This window comes from Biomphalaria glabrata, chromosome 1 (genome assembly GCF_947242115.1).
Source record: "Biomphalaria glabrata chromosome 1, xgBioGlab47.1, whole genome shotgun sequence".
Taxonomy (NCBI): Eukaryota; Metazoa; Mollusca; class Gastropoda; family Planorbidae; genus Biomphalaria; species Biomphalaria glabrata.
In genome coordinates this window covers 75,734,888-75,759,983 of record NC_074711.1, presented here as the reverse complement: position 1 = coordinate 75,759,983, position 25,096 = coordinate 75,734,888, and the positions used below count along the sequence as shown (strand labels likewise).

Below are 25,096 nucleotides of genomic sequence, written 5' to 3'. Positions count from 1 at the left end.
GATAAGATAATTTGTATTGGTCCAACTCGATTTAGATTATATTGGACTAAATCTAACCTCCTCAGCGTAACTACTGTAACAATAACAATATAGATGCAAATACGAACAACATTCACACACCTAGCATTTTTATGAATTAGACTTCTATGTACTTTTCGATGACGACAGATGACCTTGTCACAGTGGGATAAAGAAGCTCTTTAATCTTTCTCTTTTACTTCTAATATTACGAAAGGAAATATTTCCCAACCCTAGATATGGTAGGAGACCAGTGGCTTAAATAAAGAATCGAGTTACATCAGAAAGTCGATGTGATGATGATTGTAGACCTTTAGTTATCAAATACAAAAGTAAACGCGGATTTTTATTTTATCTGTAAAACAAAACAGTAGCATAAGTAACGAAGGCGATTTCTTTATGAATTAAATATTAACTCCTCGTAAATCTTGCTCCCAGATGCGAAGATTTCCTTGTAAATCACATTTCTGAGTTCTCGTGTCCGAGATAAGTCCAGGCTATCTCTCATAAGGAAACAAATATAGCCGATCACACAACCAGATTAGTAACTTTTTAACGTCACGAGCACAAAGCAAAATTCACTCAAATGTAACGACCGTAGCGGCCTAAAAAAATATGCCAGATATTTATCAGTGACTCCTGAGACCTCAGTCACCTCACTTTCCTTTAATATGTGCTAAATCCTGGAAAAGGGGGGGGGTATAGGCCACTATAGGCTACAAGGCTTGTATTCGAGTATACTTTTGTATACTCTTCGCCTTTATCTCTACAATACTTCTTTCCTCTCTCTCTCTCTCTCTCTCTCTCTCCTCTCTCTCTCTCTCTCTCTCTTTCCATCTCTTTGACACTCTTGACTCTTGTCTCTGCTGCAACCATGCATATTAATTTAGCATACGTCATTACCAAAGCCTAAAGTGCCTATTGTCAAAACACTGTGTCAGATGACAGACTGCTCTGCGTAATCACGTGACGTGATGGGTGTGGGCTGAGCTGTCTGGCTGTTTAACTCCTGACAGGATGCCAGAGTTGGACCAAGACAGCTCAATTAACTGACATACAGAGAGGGGGAAATAGTCTGTCAGCGGATTTAGGTCGCTGTTTGGAATTAAAGACACAAGACAACATTGCTGCAGACTTCAATACACTTAAGTTAAAAGCTATGATTCTGACTCATGCAATTAGGCTATCGTAATCACGTTTACATGCTGGTATTGGCTAGATGAGAATCGGTTAAAAAATAGTGCACTAGGAGCTATCTTATCTTATCTTATACAATATAGACGTTACTTCAAAAAAAGAAGATGCTTACGTCCTACGCGTCATGCATTCAGTTATGCATATTAACCAATGACTTAAATTCTGCCAAGTCACTGGTTTTCCTGGCAACCCATTCCATGCTCTAATAGCACTAGGGAAGAAGGAGTATTTGTACACATTTGTCCTAGTTATAACAGATTTAGACTAAATCCAAATGTATGGTAACCAACACTAGCGAATCATTGAAGCGCATCCAACTCGCAAGGATCTATCTATCTATCTATCTATCTATCTATCTATCTATCTATCTATCTATCTATCTATCTATATATATATATATATATATATATATATATATATATATATATATATATATTAGTCAAGTGCTTCTTATTTGTACACACATTTGAGTCCCGCCAAAAAAGCCCTTGTAGAAGACAGACGTAAAGAAAACTTAAATACACTTCCGGCGGTCAGCGGCTTTGTCTACATGAGGTGTGGAAACATATGCTGGTCACATCTGGGTTTGGGCAGTCATGTGAAACACTTCACCCATCCTTAATCTTAACTTCGGATTCGAAAACGTTGTCACACTAATATCTACACTATGTACTAAGTGCATAACTGACACAGGTTAATTAATTATATACAAAGTGCAAATTAATGACTTAACGTGGCAGTAGTGAAAGCTGTGGGTACAAAGTATTTTTTCCCCATAATGTTATGATGTTGATTAACTATAGCTCTGATGTATTTTGTACTTGGCAGATCAAGATCATATCATAACAGAGTGTAGCTAGTTCATAGATGTGTATTCCCATTGTCATGTAAGACTGTTTTAATTCCAATTATTGCTATTGGGGCATATTTTACGTCAGAGCATCACTCGCCAACAAATTGAGTTAGTAGGAGTCGCTTGAGTCCTGAATTAGCACGACCTTTCAACTCGTGAGGTGCAGGGTCATGAAATTGGAACCGTTTGAAAAGGAGAAGCAAATGTCAACTAGAACATAAAACAAAAATAATTACGGTCAAAAAAATGGGTTAACTCCCCTACGTTGTTGTGGAATTTGTTCCCGAGACTCAAAAGAAAATAAATTAACTTTGTTCATTTGTTCGTTTAAATTATTTTTTGGCACATACACTTTTTTTTTCAAAGTGTCTTTAAATCTGGGTCTTTATATTGTGTATGCTCTGTAGAATACTTTCTTTGAAGTTTAGGTCATAACTAGAAAAAAAAATATTCTTACATATTATGTTTCTATTTCTATGTGTGTCTTTGTGATTGTGTGAGAAAAACAGTAAGACAGACAGAAAGACAGACAGACAAAAAGACAATCAGAGCGAGAGAAATGTTGGTACAAAAGAAATATGTCAAAGACTAGTGAATCACTGGTTTACGGACAAAAAAAGTTTGATTTCATTGTTTAGGTCAGTTTATGCGATTTTGATATCCAGGTGGGGACTCAAATATAAGTGACTGTTTCAGTGACAGTACTGTTTGAATATGCGCATAATCACATTATATGAGTGACTGTTTTAGTGACAGTATTGTCTGAATAGACATAGAATGACATTAAGAGCATGGCAAGTGTTGGAGCAAAGTTACACCAATACTTCACAACTCCCTGTAGAATAAGCAGATTTACCAGTATTGCGATCTTTCGTCCTTCACGTAGACAATACATACACATATTCCTATGTATATTATAAAGTAAAAGACAATGACTTTGCCATGAATAATATTAAGTTCTATAGCTCTGTTAACAAACATAATGTAGACTCCAGGGGCTATCAGAACATTACAAACTTAAACACAAGAGTTCTAATTGTATAGAAACATGAATACATTTTAAACTGTTGAGTCTTTACGTTTTTCTTCAATGTAGTAAACTAAGTTGAGCATTTTCTGAGCTCAGAGGCCAGCGAGTTTCCAACCTTTGGAATACCAAGCACCTTACTCCCTAGGACTGTAGCTTAGAATGAGACAGAGAAAGAAGAGATTCAAAAAAAAGAGGCTCCAGAGATAGTGTCAACAAATCAAGTCTTTCACTGCGTCTTACTTCCTTAATACAAACTAGAGGGACTTCACTCAAAAATAACTTTTGTATTTAGTGTCCGAATGCTCTCCCTTCTTGCAGTTCTGTTTGAGACAGTACCAAATGTAACAAAATACTAGGGGACTAATGAAATCCATTTTATTGAATCTGTGATCTCCTCTCTTCTCCTAACGAGAAGCAAGAGGGGGGTACGATTAGAGTGTCCGCCTCCCTCCACGGCACAAAACGAGATGCAAGTCTCGGATGGGTGGTCACAAGTTTCGGGTGCATACCACATAGATATAGATTACATAGGCAACAATTGTCACAGTTGGCTGACTTCTCGTGGGGGTCCCTGTAACACAACACGACATAACAGCGCCGTGTTGTGGTTGTTCCGCTCTGATGCTGCCTTTTTTTCTCTCTCACTCGACGTGACGACAGCAAAAAAATTCATTGAGTGACATTTCCTGAAATCATTCAGTTGGAAAAAAAATCACTTCATTCTTTCTCTCCACTGTATGGAGGTACTTCTGAAAATGTGGAGACTTGTTGAGTAACACAAGTGGAGGCCTCTCCGTGTACTTCTTAAGTTGAGTACGTTATAAAATTATGTGATTACCAATTCAAACAATAGAATCTAGCAATCACAGCGTTTAGACTTCTCTAGTAGAAGTCTCAAAGTATATACCTTTGAGAAACTTCAGGACAGAAAACTTAAATATAAAGTAGCTATATATAATACATAAAACACTAAACCATAATTTACAAAAACAAAAACACAACCTAATAAAATACCCAGAAAGCCAAAAAAGATAAAGATACATTTCTTATTCCATGTACTAGGAAATATTCGTACAAGTGCTCCTTCTTCCCTAGTACATTTGAGGATGAAATGAATCGCCTGAAACAGCCAGGAAAACCAAAGATTTAGCAGATTTTGATCTCAAAATAAGATACATGACAAGATTGACACATGTTTACTCGTAGAAAGTAATTATCTCCTGCTAAGAAAGATAAGATTCTACCAACTTGACAACAGCACAACTCAACAAGAAAAACATACAAAAATACTTTAAAAAAAAAAGCTTATGCGAAGTGTAATTGTATCGATTAGTTTGGATTTGTAATTTGTAATAGATCTAGACCAACAACAATAAATCTGTGCGATTAGATATATTTTTACCAATTGTTTTTGTTTAGCGTTATTTCATGCATTTAGCTTTCTCAATACACTATGATCCTATCACTTATCTGGACCAGTTGGGAAATTGGGGGGGAGGGGGGGGAGGGAGAGAAAGAAAGGAAGATCTGGGTGAATTTTACCGTAATCGGTTTTTAAAAGCATTTACACAAAAAAAAAATGGAAACGGCCAGAATTCGAATTCATGACTCACGCCTCCTCAAGCCGACATACTAACCACTCTGCTAGTGAGGTGCTTATGACAGTCAAAGATTTATAGTAATGTATTGTTTCTTTCAAAGTTACTATAAGTCTATAAAGGGGAGTAATTCAGCTTATACCACCACTTCAGTCAAGTACAATTTTTTTTTCCTTTGTTCTAGAGATATTTAAGCAAAATAATTAATACCAGTAATTTATTAACTAACTGTTTTTAAATTGATTCTTGTGTTGTCAGATAAGAGAAATAATTGCGAAAAATTTCAGCTTGACCTGAGATTGGGTGCGGGAGAAATAACATGTTCAAACCAGACAGACAGAGTGAGATGATACAGACCTAAGCTTTGTAAAAAACACGACATACTTTGTTGTTTACATTATGGCTATCAAAACTTCTCGAAGAATACTTTTGAGGTTTAATTGAATAATTTTTAAAATTTTCGTATTTTCATATTTTTTATCTTGCTGTGTATCATTGGTGTCTGTCTGTTCAAAAGAGCTATATTCCGAATGTTTGTGTTAATTACAACTCATATGGTTAGATTCGTTAAAGGCTAGATAGTGTCTTTTTCTTCATTTACCCAAGCATCATTCCATTCCGCTCTTGCGTTTCTAAACGTTTGTGATGAGTAGAAATATAGAGGCTGTCGATTCAAAGGGAATCGCTTGAAAACTGGCCATACATATCTTATCTTATATAATACAGACGTTACTTCAAAAAAGAAGATGATTACGTCCTACGCGTCATGCATTTAGTCATGCATATTAACCAATGACTTAAATTCTGCCAAGTCACTGGTTTTCCTGGCAAGCTCAGACATTCCATGCTCTAATAGCACTAGGGAAGAAGGAGTATTTGTACAAATTTGTCCTAGCATATGGGACGAGGAATGTGCCTTTATCTTTGTGTCTTTCAGGGTATTTTATTAAATTTTGTTTTTGTATTTGAAGATTATGGTTCAGTGTTTTATGTATGATTGCTACTTTACTTTTGAGCCTTCTGTCCTGAAGGCTTTCTAAATTTAGTGATTTTACTAAAGGTGTTACTCTAGTTAAGTGTGAATATTTGTTTGTTATGAATCTCACTGCTCTATTGTGTGTCTGTTCCAGTTTCTTAATGTTATCTTGAGTTGAGGGGTCCCAAACGGAGGATGCATATTCTATTATTGGCCTAACCAAGGTTAAATAACATTTTAGTTTTATGTTGTTATTTGATTTATAGAAATTTCTTTTAATAAACCCTAATGCTTTGTTTGATTTTTTTATAGTTTCATCAATATGTGGATTCCATATCTGGTTTCAAGTATCTTATCTTTTAGCGACGAACTCCACCACTAGATAGATCGTTTGTTGGGAACATCCGATATGTCTTTAGTTGTGGGCGTGAGATTTATTCCTTCCATACTGTCAGAAAAACATGAACGAGAAGTCTGTAAAATCTCGAGGAGGCTGGAAAATGTATCATCTTGTCACGTTTGAGAAAGAAAGAACAGGGTTAACAAAAACAGTTGTACTTAACTTGTACTTTGACTTTGTGAGGCACCACAGGAAATGTAACAGTTTCAAGATCTATAGGTCGAGTTGGGTTGTTTTTTTCGTCAGTCTGTATCAACTATTCTATATATCTACGGTATTTTCCTACTGATGGGGGTTTTTCTTGACTACTATAAGGATTAGTGAACAAGAAAAATATATAGTAATAATAATAATTATTATTATTATTATAATTAAACGCTGATATAGAAACGCATTAAAATTTGTATCATATTTTTTGACTAGGGCTCACAACTTATTTCTAAAGCCCAAAATATTTGGTAGTATAAAAATGAAAGCGGTTAAGAATTATTTTTCTTTAAATAGAAAATGTACCATGCTTAGTGGAGATAATGCAAGGCTAAAAAGGCGAAAATAATATATAGTATTTTTTTTTATTTTTTAAACTTTAACTTTAACTCTTCTTTAACTCATATTAAACAAACTCTACGTTTTGATTGATTTTTTACTTCCAAAATTGTTTGTGTTAAAAAATCTTTAGTTATACCTAGTGCGTTGTAATAAAAGCTTTGTTTCGAAAAAAATTACTATATATTATTTTTGCCTTTTTAGTCTTAAATTATCACCACTAAGCATAGTACATTTTCTATTTTAAAAAAAATTGATGAGACTAATTGATTAGTTAATTGTTTGATTTTTCTGATTGATACATGTGTTGTTATATAGCATGGGCTTGTATGCAAAATTAGATGATAATTGGATAAGTAGCAGTGGTCCAGATTTCCATCGCAAAAAAAAAATCTAAACATGCCTGAAAGATTCTAAGTGAGTTAATATAAGCGTATAACGTAGTCTTAGAGAGTAGCTCATTAGTAGGTCAACTTGTTCTCTGAAGTCACGTGATTGTAAAGTGACCTAAATAGTGTGATCTGGTTACTTTAAAAAAATAATTTTGTATGATCCCCTGAGTAGAAACCGTGGCAGCCAACATTTCGAGATTTCAATGATACACGTAGATGGTCGTAGATAGTTGAGACCAACTGTAGGCTCCAGGCACTAAAAGTGCTGTCTACGTTGTGCTGAAATCTATAATACACTGTGATGTGTTTGTCAGTTGCATGTGTTTTTGTTGTTCTCATGCCAGTATTTTATGTTCCATTATGTGTTCACTGTCCCCCTACTTGTTGAGTCTCTTTAAAGTCGTCATCTGTTTCTTTTCAGTTCTTTCTAGTAGGTTCTCATCCGTTCCTTGATTGTGCCATCTTTTTGTTGGTGTCATTTTTTTGTATTCACTTCTCTTAGACACGAGTCATTTTCTTGATCCACTTCTCTTTGAAACGAGTCTTTTTATTGATTCACTTCTCTTTGACACGAGTCTTTTCCTTGATACACTTCTCTTTGAAACAAGTCTTTTTCTTGATTCACTTCACTTTGAAACGAGTCTTTTTCTCTTGTTTTCCCTCTCTTCTTTCTCCAACACAACTGCTCCCTCGTCCCCAGTCTCAAGCCTTCCTCTATGTCACGTTTATGTTTTTACACTTCCTCTATGAATTGTTAGCAGATCTAGAGTCCGTGTAATGCTACACGTAACGGTTCTACTTTTTGAATTAGCTTCGGCACATTCAATTACAACGAAACGAAATATATGCTAGACGTACCCTGATGTGTCACGCGGAGCGTGCAATGAGATATGCAAGACTAACTACAAGCTGATATCTTGAATATAGAACTGGACACCAGGTGGTAGAGTCTCAAATGACTCATACAATTCGTTGTATTATTCAGTTTTAGTTTTTTTTTGTTTTTTTTTTTTCATTTTTACAAATTTTTATCATCTCATTTTGTCTGTCTGTCTGTCTGGGTGGATTCGTTTAATTTTTTTTTCTCCCACTTCCCTTTCTCGGATCAAGTTAAAATTTTGCACAATTATTCATAGTTGATGATAACGCACGAATCAGTCAAAGAATTAACCAATTTGTAAATCAATAGTTGATAATTAAATTATTTATATCCGAAAAGGGTATATAAACTTTGCAATATTGAGAGATATTGCACCAATTATTATAAAAAAAAATATTATGTTTCGCTTGTTAAAAGTTAAAACCAAACCATCTTATAAAAACCAAGTACTGTAGTACTTAACACTGCTCGTGTAAGGGACTATTCAATTAGGTCTCAGTGCTGTAGTGCACTTCTCTAGTTTACATCAGAATCCCTCATCATTGGAAATGGTTTGTGATATTGTTCATTACCAGTTTAGATTAGTACGGTTTTTTTGTGCATCTCTTAAGAGCGTTATATGATGTAACCAGTTCTTACATAAGTCTCCCCTGTAATGAACTTTTGTGTGCTCTTACCTCTACACTATTTCCCTTTCAATCAACCTGGCTAGATAGATAGATAGATAGATAGATAGATAGATAGATAGATAGATAGATAGATAGATAGATAGGGAGAGAAGGAGATAGAAATAGAGAGAGAAGACAGCGAGGAGGAGGGAGATAATTGTATTTTAATATAAGTCTATTCCCAGTTTATCTACCAATGACTGTCAGAATTATTTGAAAACATTTTAAAACTTCCACCTGAAGTAAAGTTTCCCCTTTAAGATCTTACGATCTATAAGCAATATGATGCAAAGGTCATCTATTTCTTTCGCCAATGGTTAACGAGCAGGGTGTCATGTGACCAACACAACGATACAACCTCATTTACTTTCCTCAACTAAAGTCAGGCCTTCATTAAAGTTGGGTGGACTCAGGGACGACTGAAAATGCCGAAACTCAAAATCCCAGTCTTCACAGAGATTCGAATCCAGCACCCCAGGTTTGGAAGCCAAGAACTTAACCACTCAGCCAACGCGCCCCACTCCCACCAATACGATCCATTATTTCATTCTTGACAATGTACTTGTTATTGATGTACATTCAAATATACTATTTAAAACATTACTATAGTAGGCTATCTTAGAACTAATCAATAAAATACTCATTCAAATCAAATACTCATTCAAATCGACATTCTAATAAGAAAAACTACAAAAGAATAGAACACTTGTTATACATCCATATAAAGTCAAGCACAAATATAGAAGTGCAAGGAAACAAAATTATATAAAACATGTTCTTATATTACCTTTAAATCGTCTGTTATCATTAAAAGAGATCTCTAGTACAAAAGATTTACTTGAGGCTGAGTTTTCCCATTGCAGATAGAGGAGATTGTAAGCATAACATGAATTTATGATTAGTTTTTTTTTCTGCCGCAACGATTCACCTAGCGTTATAATTTCACACACACACACACACACACAGACAAACCATGTTTTCGATTCGGGAGAAAGACACACACACACACACACACACGCACGAACATAAACAAAGTTTTCGATTCGAAATAAAGACACACACACAAACATAGACATATAAACAAAGTTTTCAATTCAGGAAGACACACACACACACACACACACCACACAGACAGACAGACAAACCAAGTTTTCAATTCGTAAGAGAGAGAGAGAGACACACACACACACAAAGAGATAGATACAGACAGACAGACAGACAAGCAGACAAACCAATTTTTCAATTCGGAAGAGACACACACACACACACACATACAGAGAGATAGAGACAGACAGACAAGCAGACAAATCACGTTTTCAATTCGTAACAGACACACACACAAAAAGAGAGAGAGACAGACACACAGACAGACAGACAAACCAATTTTTTTTAATTCGGAAGAGAGAGAGACACACACACACACACAAAGAGAGACAGACAGACAGACAAACCAATTTTTCAATTCGTAACAGAGAGAGACACACACACACAAAGAGAGAGAGACAGACACACAGACAGAGAGACAAATCAATTTTTTTTAATTTGGAAGAGAGAGAAACACACACACACACACAAAGAGAGACAGACAGACAGACAGACAGACAAACCAATTTTTCAATTCGGAAGAGAGAGACACACACACACACATAGAGATAGAGACAGACAGACAGACAAGCAGACAAATCAAGTTTTCAATTCGTAACAGAGAGAGACACACATACAAAAAGAGAGAGAGACAGACACAAAGACAGACAGACAAACCAATTTTTTTCAATTCGGAAGAGAGAGAGACACACACACACACAAAGAGAGACAAACAGGCAGACAAACAATCCAAGATTTTAATTCAGACACAGTCCAGGAAATGCTTTCAATGAAAAGGGACAACAAATGTGTAGCCAAATGGATTTCAAGTCACCTTATTCGGTTTTTAAAATCGCATACATGTAAAGCCTATATTGTTTTTGTTCTGTCATTCATGTCTGTTCGTCTGTCACGTTTAGATCTCAAACTGCGCTTTTGAAAATCCGATTTCTCCATAGACTTTTCATTGTACTCCAAATAGATGCAGCCTCTGTTTGTGTTCCACTGAAAAAATAACTCATGTTTTTAAACCATGAAGTGTGCCCAGTATATTAACATGAAGTGTGCCCAGTATATGCACACACTTTTAACAGACATTTAAAATTAAAATAAAATGACAAAGTTTGCCGATGGGGCGTATTTGCGATTAGACCCAAATCAATAAAACTTGTCAGGAATAATTCTTCGACTAAGGTGGAGATCGTGAGTTATATCAGGCCACATAAACACACTTGGTACTATATAAATTTCCTGAAATATCCTTGAAATGTATAAATTGCCCACAGCCAATCGAGTAAGCTCGGACATTGTGCATCAGGACTCTGGGCAACGGACCGCGAATAACATGTGAGTATTGTGTGGAAAACTGTTCTTGCTGCGACCGTACGTTATAAATTATATATTTTGTTTCACTAAAACTGTCTCTCTATTTCTGAATTTTCTTTAACAAACCTTGTTCTCACTCCGTCCTGTCTGCCTGCCTGTCTGTCTGGTATAAACTTTTGTACACCTTCTTTCTCCCACTTCCAATTCTCGGACCAAGTTGAAACTTTGCACAAATTATTTATAGTCGAGGACAACACGTTATTGAATCAAAAGAAAAGCCAAAATTAATGAACTTATGAAGTCATGGAGGAGCAATGCCACATGTACTTTTCAACACACAAGATTACCGAGAAAAACATGAACTCGACATGTCCTTAATGCTGACACTCATTACCTTCCCAGCTAGCACCTTTACTTCGACCTCTATGTGACCTGTTGAGGCCGTACATGATAGGTCGACCTCGACAAGGTAACTCAATTAAAAGAATGTATTTTATTTTTAAAAATAGCGAAAGTACGATAATCTAGAGATTAGCTAGTACAAGGTCTAACTTGTAATGTACTTGACAGTCATTTCTTCAAAAAGATAGTCACGGATTGGTCCAAACTGAGGTATAGTGTTCACGTCTGTCCACAAAAAGACCAACATTTATCCAAGGATGACATTTGTTGAATGCGCATGCGCATTATGTTTTATTTTTAAATTTAATCAAGTCTTGTCTGTCAAGCAAAGTTTGATTAATAAAGTTTGATTAATGTTAGCGGTTATCAAGATTAATGGAACTTTGATTTTTAAGATCCCAACTGCATTCTTTAAGCAACAAAATACTGTAATATAGAAAAAAAAAAGTAGGCAATATGGAGAAATGTGGGAAAGATATAAGGGAACTTATAGAAAAACGTTGACAAACATTAAAAGAAGAGAAATCGGGAGAGCATTTGAAATAAATAGATAAAATTAGCAATGTCAAGGTTGGTAAATTGAAAGATCAGTTGCCAATTAAATCTCTTAAGCGCAGCAGTTGATCTTCGTATCACCTCTGCTGTGTACTGACGCTCATTTTCATTTAAATTCACTATCATAAAACAAACATACTTTCTCCACTTTGCTTAAATGTTTGTGCTACAAATGGAAGAGTTTGGACATTGGATATTGCAATAAAAAAATTGCGTAAAAATTAACATTTACCTTTTCAAAAATACGTAGTTTTATAAACAGTTTGTATGTACAGCAGACGCTAATCTAGCTATTTTTAGTTCTCCGGCATAGATAAACATCTCAAATAAATTCCTGTGCTAGTCATTCTCTGATGAGATTGAGGTTTTTAATACGGAAACGATTAATTTTTGAGTACGCTTTCAGCGGGAGCTAAACGCATTTTAGGGAATCGAACCAAATTGAGTTGTTCTTGTTGTTGTTGTTGTTTGTTTTGTTGTTTTTTTGTCAAAAAGTGTGAGGTAGAAACGTTAAAACCGGCACCGTTTCATCTCCAGATTCTCTGTACGTACACATGTATACAATTTGTTTACCTGTACCCCCCAGCTCCACCTGTTGATTGTTTGTGGAGGGGAGGAGACAATACACGATTCGGTTAAACTACAAACTAAACAGCAGATCTTACAAGAATTAACTGATTATTTACACAAATTGTGTAACTTTGACGTTGAACGATCCCATTTGCTTTCCCCAAAACGACGCTTTTCTTCTTGTATTGGTGTGTCGTTCAGTACTTGTTGAAGTTATGACTTTGTATAGTATCACTACAAGGTATTAAATTTGACTTAAAATTAAAGTAGTTCGTACAACAGGCAAAAGAGAATGTCCCTATCCCCACACTCTCTTTAGATTTGTATGTGTGTGTGTGTGTCGAGCAAGAGAATCAAAATAAAATTCTCACGGCGAGGTCGTACCCTCACGTTGCCTGGACAAGTAGAGAGTGACATGATAGTCTATTTCTGTTTTGAAGAGAGTGACATGATAGTCTAGTTCTGTTTTGAAATCGGGAAAGGGGAACGAAGCGATGCTGGTGCCCAGGCGACAACAATTGTATCATCCTACTCATGAGAGGAGGAGGGCGAGTGAAAACAATTACCGTCTGCTCCCTTCCCAACTTCATTTCCAATCTATTTTACATGTACACATGACTCCAGAGATCTGCTGCAGTAGTGCTCCATTCTCTTTTGTTTTCCATTAATAGAAGGTGAAAGATGGAGGTAATCAAATACAATAATGAGTTCCATACAATTAGTTATGAAATGAAGATATTCATGTTATTTTGACGTTTCAAAAATAGCCACAAATAGCCGCACAAAACCAAAAATTGAGAACTGTCTACGTCAGTTTGTCAGGAAAGTTTTCGTGGCATAAAGTTGTCGGTTCCAGAACACTTAAGTTAACCACACGTAAAGAAAGATTCGGTGCTAAGATAGCGGTACTATCGGTACGTGATAGTGCTCTCCCATGACATATTCTCGTTATCGCAAGTTTCCCGCTGAACCTGTTGCAAGACTGGAGGCTTTGTAGTACAAGTATTGTATCAAATTTACTTTAGATTTCGCCTCGGTGTCTGCGCTGTGTTTCTCGTGCATGTTTAATGGTCTGACTTACAACGTCACGTCTGCTACTTCTCAATGAGATTGTACACACCAGGATTGATTTATTTCCCTTGTTAATGCTTAAAAGTTATTTTGTATAAGTTTGGAACAAGAGACCATTTTGTCACTCTCAGGGTTAAAGGTTATCTGCAGTGTCATATCGTTTGGGTTAGTGCCGTATCTGTGAAAGAAAAACAAACGCGGCCTGGTGGTGACGACTAAAGAAAACATCGAGAGTCAAGGGCGTGTAGCAAAATAAGATTTTTTTTCCAGGGCTATAGGAGAGGTATAGTACAAATACTATTTCAGCGTATTTCTCCATAAAATAGAGTTGTTTACATTGGTTTTGGCATAAGCATTAAATGAAACTCTCTATCCTCAGAGCGTAACTTTTAGGAAAGAATCCGTAGAGACCAACTATTTAGACCAGTTGGAGCGAGACCAGTCGTTACAGAAGGCCTTAACACTGACCTGCGACGTCACAACCTGTGGGCAGATTAGACCAATAGCTAGTTGCCACGTCGAAGGTCTAACGTCATGACCTTCTAAAACGATTGTTATCGGCTGGAGGGAGTTGAAGAGGTGGGAGTATCGCTGTGAGAAGTTTGCAGAATTAAAAGAAGATTATGTCAAGAAATTAACAAATTGAAGAAAAAAACTACACGTTTTATTGTTATGTCAGAAACTTTTCTTGTAGTAATATAGAAATATTTTAGGTTGAAAGTGTACTGCGTCTCTAAGGAATCTTTTACAATCCATCTATTCAGGTTGTACTTTCATCTGCAAAACCTGGAAACAAATGGAACCTGGACACGGTTCTCGAAAACGGCTCTAACTATTTTCATAGAAATTTGACAGTTGATGTATATCTTAGGGAAAAGCATTACTAGCTAGTTGGATACACTGGGGAAAAACTCTAGTTTGGCAGCTATAGTTTGTTTAAGTAAAAAAAAACAGATAATGTAAATATTGCTAAAGGACTAGAAAATCTTTATTTTGAACAGTCTACGTCTTCGGGTATTTCGCATGTAGGCTCTATTCATTCAAGAGTTGAATACATTAATGTTCAGGAACATTTTGCGATCCGTCTTTTAAGCCTAGATCTAAAGACCTATCATAAGAATATTATAAAGTCTAGAAGATTTATACATTTGCTTAATCAAGACTTTCCACGAGGAGGAGGATGGGAGGGGGGGGGGGAGAAATGGGGCTGGGTAAAAAATGTTTCTTTTTTTTTTTAAATCTAACATTCCTATGTTATTAAGAGCAAAATAATCTTTCTATGAGATATATAAAGGAGTTTGGTCTTTGTCAAAAAGTATTTTTTTTAAATGTTTTTCTTATTTGTTTGTTTCAACTGAACGCAGGAGCTCTCAAAATGTTACTTAAGTTTTGATTATAAAATAGAAACATTCGACCAAAATAACAATGACATACTTAATTAATTCAATCTCCAGATAGACGACCTGCATCAATAGGCTTGTTCCTGTTTACTAGGCCATGACGGTGTACTTTTAATAACATTCAGCAGTAAGGAATTACCCTCGACAAAAATAAAAGTTTGAAATAAATGGGTGCAAGAGAAAATAATCTTCTTAAGACAAAAGTTATTATTGTTGAGTGTCAGCAAACAAGTGGGAAGTATTACTTTGTACTTTCCTTCTGGCCTTATGCACCGGAAAAAATCCTGTTTTAAAATTGATTTATATGAATGTACATAGAATTTGAATCCGTAATATTTTACAAACAAAGAGTGAGATTTAGGAAGACTAAAAGAAAATGTTGCGCCTGTTCTAAGTACGATTTAAAATACAATTCAAGGCGATGGTGAATTTTTAAAAGTGATCAAATATCTTTCAGGTCCTAAAAATGGCAGACGGCGGACTGAGAGAACAAAAAACAGTAGGGGCTTTCCGTACGTGGGCCGTTAGAAATAAAACGAAGCAACAGAAATCAGAACCAGAAATGTATGTTTACAAGACTCGGTCCAAGACTCATTTCTATGTCAACAAGACTCATTTCTATGTCTACAAGACTCATTTCAATGTCAACAAGACTCATTTCTATGTCTACAAGACTCATTTCTGATGTTGAGATAACACTTTATGAAATTCTAAATCCTTAGATTAGGAACTGAGTGTTTTAATCAAAGAGCTAGATACAAAGTTCAAGGTTTGAATCCTTTCTATCTTCAGTTTTCTTATAAATTACAGACTTTCCTTTAAAAGAGAAGATAATAAGTGTATCCGTCTGTTAATCTAGTCAAGCATGTTAATCATAGAGTCTTAGACTCTCCTTAGCTTTTGGGTTTCACGGCTGACTCAGGCAATCCGTTCCATGCTATAATGACGCTATGGAAGAAGTAGCTCTTGTACGATTGTTTTTTCTTATGGTGCTTTTCATTCATTGGATAGTGGGTCTACATGCCGCATTCAACAAAGTTGACGTAGGCGTATTATATTTTTTGTGAAATAAACTTAAAATAGCTTAAAAAAACTTCTATTGTGAACAAAAATTCAATATAACTTTACCAATATACACAGATTTTTAAAAGATCTAATAGTTACGAATTGTAATGATATTTAAATAACATCTAAGTAATAACAAATATAAATCCTTACTCTCTCGCCTCTCTGAGTGGTCTCTCGTTCAACTAGATCTATATCCCACGTGAGTTCCTAACATACATTTTGACAGACCAGATCGTGGTTTTCTAGATCTAGTTTCATCACTCTACACCGCCAAAACTATCGGCCCCTTGCCTCGTCGTTACCTTTTAAACACACACACGCACCCTAACACTTAGCTTATGGAATAAGAAATCAGCCTTTATCTTTGTGTCTTTCTAAGTATTTAATTAGGTTTAATTGAAAACAACCTTTTGATATGCGTGTTATGCTACTTTGTCTATGTTAGTAATGTCCCTTGTCGTCACTGTTAACCCAGATGGCGCCATAGTAAACATCGAAGTTGAAAGTAACAGCACAAACTTGGTGTTTGTTATTAACCCCATTGGCCTTAAACTACATTACCCCTCAACAAAATGAAGTGTGTGTAGTGAAAAAAAATGTTTCAAATTTTAATAAACTGACTTCGTCTGCTGGCGTCAGGCTGAGGTGAAAAGAAAAAAAAAGGGGACAGAAGATGTAAAGCATAACATAAAAGTGTGTACTCAACATGACCTCCCCTTCCTCTTGTCAATAAAGAGAGTTTACCGATTGCGTATTTTAAAACAATTAAACATTAAAGTCTTGGTATCTTTAAGCAATTTATTATTTAGGTCGGGCATCTGTCAAATGGAATATTTGTTGTTTTTTTATGTAAATGTTGAATATTTGTATGTATGTACATCAGCCTCTGATTGTCTTTCAAAAGCATTTACTTCTATTTTCTAAACTTGTTTTTGGTATGCACATAAATAAGTTGCAACTTTTTTGTTGTTTTTTTTTTTTCTTTGTTTATCCGTTGATCTGATGTATTTAAAAAAAAGACGCATTTTAATAAATCGTATATAGTAATATTTCTGCACTTTCACTACTGTAGAATCAAATGACTAAACATTAACAAGTTTATTTATGCAGTTCGACTTTCTAGGGATTGAATTTATTGATGAATAGCCTTAAGTATTGAATTTAGTCGAAGCGAGGTATTTAAATTAATCGATTTCTTCTCTTTCGGTACTGTGTGGAATCAAATGACTAAGCTTTTTCCTTCAAACAAAGTAATTTGTTACAATTTTGTTACCATCAAAGATCTTTCAATAAGTCACCGCTGACATGGTTTAGTTTGTCTCTTGATTTCAAAATCTCGAAACCAATTTCCACTTTTTATTTTTCTTACGTTTTTCTTTAGGTTCCATTCTACTGCCATCACATTTCTTCGTATCGCTTTCATTTTCTTACTGAATTTTGTTGCTTAAAAAGCGTAAACTGGCTCTTAAAAATCAAAGTATAAAAGCTTATGCGAAGTGTAATTGTGTCGACTAGTTTGGATCAGCCATGTAATTAAATTTGTAATAAATCTAGACTAACAATAATAACTCTGTGTGATTACAAATAATTTGACCAATTGTTTTTGTTTAGCGTTACTTCATGCTTTTAGCTTTCTCAATACGCTATGATCCTATCACTTATCTGGACCATTTGGGAAAATAGGGGGGGGGGCGGAGGGAGAAAGAAAAGAATATCTGGGTGAATTTGTACCGTATTCGCTTTCTATAAGAATTTATATAAAAAAAAGGGTGGGGGGACGACCTGAATTAGAACTCATGACTCAAGTCTTCTCAAGCCGACATACTGACCACTCTGTTAGTGAGATGCTTATGAAAATAGCAATGTATAGTTATCTATTGTTTGTTTCAAACATACTTTAAAGCGGCAACTTATAAAGGGGACTAATTCAGCTTATACCACCACTCCAATCAAGTACAATTTCTTTCCCTTGTTCTAGATACTAATCAAATTAATTTATTACCAATAGTTAATTAACTGATTGGTTATTTTTGTAAAATTGATTCTTGTGTTATCAAATAAATGAAATAATTGTGCAAAATTTCAGCCCTATCTGAGAGTGGGTGTCGGAGAAAAAACGCTTACAAACTTTTTACCATACAGACAGGCAGAGAGAGTGTGTTGATATAAGCTTTGTAACAAAGAGCAGATTACTGCGAAAATGCGGTAAACTTTAAGTTTGAAAAACTCCAATAAACATTTAGAAAGAAAAACATTTCACAGATAGTTCGTGTTAATCCGCAAAACTATTCAGATGTAGGCAAGTGCACGTGCAACGTGCAGGGGCAGCCTGCAAGTTTGTGATTTATTATCTTCTTTTCTTATATTGTTTATGGAGTGTGTGTTCTTGTTTATATTGTCTCGATGGATTCTGATGTAACCTGGAGTAAGAGATTAAAATCAAGGGAAATGTACGAATGATGTAAGACAGTTGAAACAGGTATTAATTTGGAGACGAAAGACGGCTAAGTTTGTTTTTTGTATAATAAAGCCTATAGTTTTTGGAGTGAATTGAAACCTGGTTTGGAATGGTTTGCCATCTTGCTATTTCATTTGGAGTTTAGGGCACATCTAATGATCTATACGTTGAAATAGAAAGTTAGTGGAAGTAGTTAAGTACTCCCTTTCAGACCTTGTGATCTATGGGCCAGATGATGTACATGTCATCAGTTTCTCTGGCCCACTGTCAACGAGAGTGTCATGTGGCCAGCACAACGACCAACCGCCTTTACTTTTTCCTAACTAAAGTCAGGTAACCATTAGAGCTAGATAGAATCAGAGGTACCCTGAAGATCCCGAAATTTAAAATCCCAATCTTTCCCTTGTCCTAGATACTAATCGAATCCGGGACCACCGGTTCCGAAGCAAAGCGCTTTACCACTCAGCCTTCTTGACATAGAAAGCTGTATATTAGTAAAAGTTTTGTTTCAAAAAGAGATTCATTAAATGTATGTATCAACCTAATTAATGGACCTACAAGAGTTAGTAACCAAGTAGGACTAGCTGTCTTGAACAACAACCCAATATATACCACTATCAACATCGCAAAAAAAAATCTTAAAAGTTAAAAAAAAAACTCACTTAAATGTTTGAATATTTACAATCCCATCTGGAAATATTCAGATCAAAGATTCTGCTCATTGTAATGTTGTAAACACCATACCTAACTTGAGACATAAACCAATGCTACAATTTTTCATTCATTCAAGTACATGACTCTATATACATAAATGTTTTTGATTTTTATTCAACGTTACAACAAAAGCTTGATCTCTATAGAACCAGCCTAACGGTTCAGTACACTCTTTTAAACTAAGCCATACCATCAAAACTGCTCGAACGCCCTCGTTATTTTTGTCTCCCTCTCTATATTAGTCTCCGTTGCCCTGAACGTACCTGCCGACGGCCCTCTCGCAGCCCATCACTAAGTCAGTTTATCAGACCTTCACATCTCGTGAAATAGGTCCTGCCACACATCTTGTGGTGGTCGAGACTTGCCAGGTGGCCCAATTAGGGCACATTGTACCATGTCATGGTCTACCAACAACGACTTTAACAAGCTAAGGTCACTATGATCACACCGCTAACAAGGGAAGTAAATATTAGCACAGTTTACTATCGCTAAGCGTAGTCCTAAAATTTAGCTACACTGAAGTTTAATTTTAGTAGCGATTCCCGGCATGCAGTAGCAAGTGTAACGTTAAATACGGACAATAAAGATTATTATTATTATTATTATTATTAAATAGTTAGCTCCAGACTGAAAACCAATTCTTATAACGGACAGAATCCTGATAGTCATTATAAACAACTTTTTTACTGGTTGTTGGGTTATTCTAACAATTAATTTCTCGATAGCCTTATGTACATGTTCATTGCTAGTATTTGGACAGATTTATTGACAAATGATCTAGAACCGAAAAACAGAAAATTGATGTGACGGCAGTTTTAAGGCAGTGGCGTAGCTAGGGTGAGGGGAGGGGGGGGGGAGAATTTGAAAATACCCCCACTTGTGACGAGGCCCCAAATAAGTGTTTTTTTTTTTTTTTTTGCATTTAAAAAATTAAATATTACGCAAAATGCAGGAGCCCCAAAGAGGTCAAGCCTTCCGGGCCCCCAAACGATGGAAGATTCCTAGCTATGCCCCTGTTTTAAGGTTAGTCACTGGAGAGAGAAAACATTAAATGGTGTGGTATCCTTCTATTGAATGAATCAAGAATTTTCTTAAACGAACGGTTTGAATATTTTAGACGGATGTCATAAAACTGTACCAACTCGTTAGAGGCCAGTGATGGTCAGTGCTCGATTACTGGTGAGGATAAAAATCAAACCTTTGAGAGTAAATGTCATAGAATATAATGGGTGCAAGAAAAGACTTTTTTTTTAAAAAAAAAAAAGCTTTACTTCGAACAGCAAAGTTATTCTGTGTTAAGAAGTCACGAAAGCGAGGATTGCGGGATTGTTTAGAAACTAGGTTGGACATTTATTTGTGTGTGAAGATTATCCTTCAAGGGGCAGTAATCAACTGGTGAGACAATATAGCGAAGTTATCTTGCCTGTTTCTGAAGATGCGAATGTGGATTGCTACTAAATGCATGATACGTGGAACCTAATCTCCTTTTTTTGAAGTAACGTCTGTATTACATAAGATAAGTGGAACGACCTTGTTGCTACATCTCCACAAATCTTGACGTAAGTGTTTAATGATGATAATGAACACAATGAGACCATAGATTATATACATAGCATCTAATGGTAACAATAAAATTACCCACAGCTGGATTCTAGAGTATCAAATTTTCGGTACATCTGTTGCACTTTTTTTTATTTCATTGTTTTAACTAAAAACATTTCTAACCGTACTAGAATTGATCAAGATTTAAAAAATACAAATAAAATGTCGTTTAAGAAATTCCCCAAATAAACCCAAATAGTAACATTAAACATATAAGTAAGATAACATTCCAAGAGGCAAAAAATATGATAGAATACAAACAAAAAAAAAAGCGATGGCTAGGAAAGAAAGAAGAAACCGCACAAAGTGAGTTCGAGCCTCACGACTTCTTTGATCGCACATCGCATTTATCTAGGGTGGTGAAGAACAGTGACGCAATACACTAGCTCCGTAAGAAGAGTTCAAACCGTCGTCTGCTCAGCACTTCCTTCCGGTCTGTTCTTTGACGTGTCCTTGTTTGAAAGTGTTAGAGATATGGGAGAGAGCATCCTCCCTCCTCTTCTATTCCTCTCCCTTTAGACATCGTCCTAGTTATTGGTTGTTTTAAAATCCTTTAGACATCGTCCTAGTTATTGGTTGTTTTAGAATCCTCTAGACATCGTCCTAGTTATTGGTTGTTTTAGAATCCTCTAGACATCGTCCTAGTTATTGGTTATTTTAGAATCCTCTAGACATCGTCCTAGTTATTGGTTGTTTTAGAATCCTCTAGACATCGTCCTAGTTATTGGTTGTTTTAGAATCCTCTAGACATCGTCCTAGTTATTGCTTGTTTTAGAATCCTTTAGACATCGTCCTAGTTATTGCTTGTTTTAGAATCCTTTAGACATCGTCCTAGTTATTGGTTGTTTTAGAATCCTTTAGACACCGTCCAAGTTATTGGTTGTTTTAGAATCCTTTAGACATCGTCCTAGTTATTGGTTGTTTAAGAATCCTCTAGACATCGTCCTAGTTATTGGTTGTTTAAGAATCCTCTAGACATCGTCCTAGTTATTGGTTGTTTTAGAATCCTTTAGACACCGTCCTAGTTATTGGTTGTTTAAGAATCCTTTAGACACCGTCCTAGTTATTGGTTGTTTAAGAATCCTTTAGACATCGTCCTAGTTATTGGTTGTTTTAGAATCCTTTAGACAAAAACAAAAATGTGGCCAGAAATATTTATTGCTTCTCCCACAGCTCCTCTCCAGGTAAGACTAACAAAAAATAACATTGCGTGTATCAACCAATGACACCAGACATTGTGTTTAGGTGTTGAGTGTATGAGATCGTAAAACAAGTGCCTGTGTCTGGAGTTGAATGTTGATTTAAAACCTACGATGTATGGTTATAAACACAGCTGTGGTTAAAGGTTCTCAAGGCAAGGCAAGAGTTCTCTTTAGAGGGGGCCGGAATTTCTTCTCTTTGTACCTATAAATTATTAGCCATTTTTTAATCGAAAGAAAAGATCCCCTTCTATCACACCCTCTTCCAAAAAAAAAAAAAAAACTTTTTTTCTCTGCTATTAGCCAAACACGTGATCATTTCACGATGAGACTGAGATGTACATTTCAAGATGAGACTGAGATGAACATTTCAAGATGAGACTGAGATGTCCATTTCAAGATGAGACTGAGATGTACATTTCAAGATGAGACTGAGATGTACATTTCACGATGAGACTGAGATGTACATTTCAAGATGAGACTGAGATGTACATTTCAAGATGAGACTGAGATGTACATTTCAAGATGAGACTGAGATGTACATTTCAAGATGGGACTGAGATGTACATTTCAAGATGAGACTGAGATGTACATTTCAAGATGGGACTGAGATGTACATTTCACGATGAGACTGAGATGTACATTTCAAGATGAGACTGAGATGTACATTTCAAGATGAGACTGAGATGTACATTTCACGATGAGACTGAGATGTACATTTCACGATAAAAACTTAAATATCCAGAAGCAAACTTCACGAAACTAAAAATTATGTTTAGAGAATACGAATTGTCATTCACTTCAATTTGCAACGATGCATTTGTCCCAGTTACCATTTAGCTTTTTGTGAGTAAATCTTCTTTATAATTCAAACAGCCACCACATTTAGTCCTTTTATGAGACCTACTGATGCACTATAGTTCTCTCTTTGGTAAATTATAATGACAGTATTATCCGTATAAACATATGACTATTATACAGCCCTACGACAGTGAAACCGGTATGCTCTTGATATTTAGAGTTTTTGCTAAACTTCAATGCGAGTTTCCTTCATGACGACTCAAGGCTGTTCTAGATGTTATTAAGCGAAGATCTAACCTACTTAGGATGGTACATGAAATTAAAAGATAAATTACATTTCTGAAGAAGAACAAGTCTGTCCAGATATTGGAACAAATGGACAATCTCACGGCCTTCCCTAAATACATACACGTTCAAAACGTGTTTTAATGTTCACTTTTCATTTGTATGTGTATGTGTGCGTGTGTGTTCAAGTATCTCATTTTTTTTAAAACCTGTTTTAAACCTAATACGCTTTTTATAAATCTGAAACATAGTTAGAAATAGTTTCACAACCGAGAAGTCGGGAATCTACTACCTCATTCCCCGGCTTTTAGAATCTAGATTTTGAGATAATAGAAAGTAACATGTATGCTAAAAGCTCCTTTATAAAATAGCACTTGGTAGGTGTCAGTTAACATTGAACGTTGAATGACTGCCTCATCATGAGGTGCCCGGCAAGGATTGAGTCACAGAAGCCCGTCTACTAGATCCAGATCCAGAACATGACAAGTGTAATCTACAGTCGTTAAAGTTTTAATTCACGACAGGAAAATAAGGAGATAGAAAGAGAGAAAAGAAAACCTAAATTTATATTTTCTGTTTTAAAGGAAAGTCCGTAATCCTTATAAGATAAGAAAAACTTAGGACTCTCTTATAGACTTCATAATATGATAAGCAGATTAATCCAGTCTGCGTACCCCAAATGTTGAAATGAAAACAATTCAGTTAAGCAGATAGACTCAATGGTATAGGCATATTGATAAATAGTATTAGCCCAATCTAGGGTCTCTTACCAACAAGCGAGAAAATCATACAGGTATTCCAATCATTAGTTCTCCAATCCACACGTAATATCCAATGTGAACTTAAAACAAATTGAAATTGATCACTTAATACAAGTCTCCACAACCGGCATCCAGATCCACCACTTGTACTAACGTGATCGAGATCTATCACTTGTACTAACGTGATCCAGATCTATCACTTGTACTAACGTGATGGTGATAAAAGATTGCGGCGCCGCTTGCGTACTCCTCCTGCCAATACTGGGACTACCAAGTGCGGTCCACTAATCCCAGCTTATCCACGCGCAAACACACACACGCAGGCGCTGGCACACAGGGATCAGTTCAACAGGTGAACGCGTCGAGTCGACAGGGGAGGGGGGAGAGAGGATGAAGCCAGGTCGTGGGATGGTGACGTGGTGACGCAAGGCTGTAGAGCTACAGACGACCTTGGGTGCAGCTTAGCCATCGCCACTCTATATGTAGACCCCAAGACATTACAAACTGGGATCCATCTTACACTCTATATGTAGACCTACAGGCATTACAAACTGGGATCCATCTTACACTCTATATGTAGACCTACAGGCATTACAAACTGGGATCCATCTTACACTATTTTGTTTGATCATATTAAGTAACACATGAAGAGTTATTGAATGAAATAAACTGAAGCCGAGATCTAGTGGTAGATACATTGAAATCTTAAGATTTATAAGGCTGTAAGGCTTCAGTCATTTCTGAGGTAACAGAACATGTAGTACACAAGGGTTCCATTTCGTTACAATCACTTCAACTGATTTGTCATTGATCTGATCTGTGCATTCAATCTAGATCTAGTCACCTGGCCTTTTTTAAAATCTTAAAATAATCTTCATTACAATTGATCTATGTGTATTCACCAGTTCATTTGATCTTGATCTAGTCACCAGTTCATTTGATCTTGCTTGATCTAGTCATCAGGTCAATTGATCTTGATCTAGTCATCAGTTAATTTGATCTTGATTTACTCACAAGTCCATTTGATCCTGATCTAGTCATCAGTTCATTTGATCTTGATCTAGTCATCAGTTCATCAGTTCATTCGATTTTGATGTAGTCCCCAATCCATTTGATCTTAATCTAGTCTAATTTTGATACTTTCAACAATTTCATTTGATTAAAAAAATGAAAAATTTTGTTTACAATTCCTACTTTTACTTACTATTAGCTGGCAAACTCTTCAGGTTCTACAAACCTGGTG

At 35.8% G+C, this 25,096-nt stretch overlaps 1 protein-coding gene across 2 annotated transcripts in view; it reads right to left on the bottom strand.

The window, feature by feature from the left end:
• The window catches only part of LOC106072606 (uncharacterized), an 86,954-nt gene extending 62,791 nt beyond the window's left edge, over window positions 1-24,163 (bottom strand). The window contains exon 1 of one of the 2 annotated variants that reach the window (XM_056014875.1): window positions 23,863-24,163. The gene's annotated coding sequence lies outside the window, so the exon portion shown is untranslated. Of the gene's footprint in view, window positions 1-9,345; window positions 9,488-23,862 lie in introns of those variants that run through there. The other variant, XM_056014877.1, reaches the window with a different exon arrangement.
• Between the last annotated feature and the right edge of the window lie 933 nt (window positions 24,164-25,096).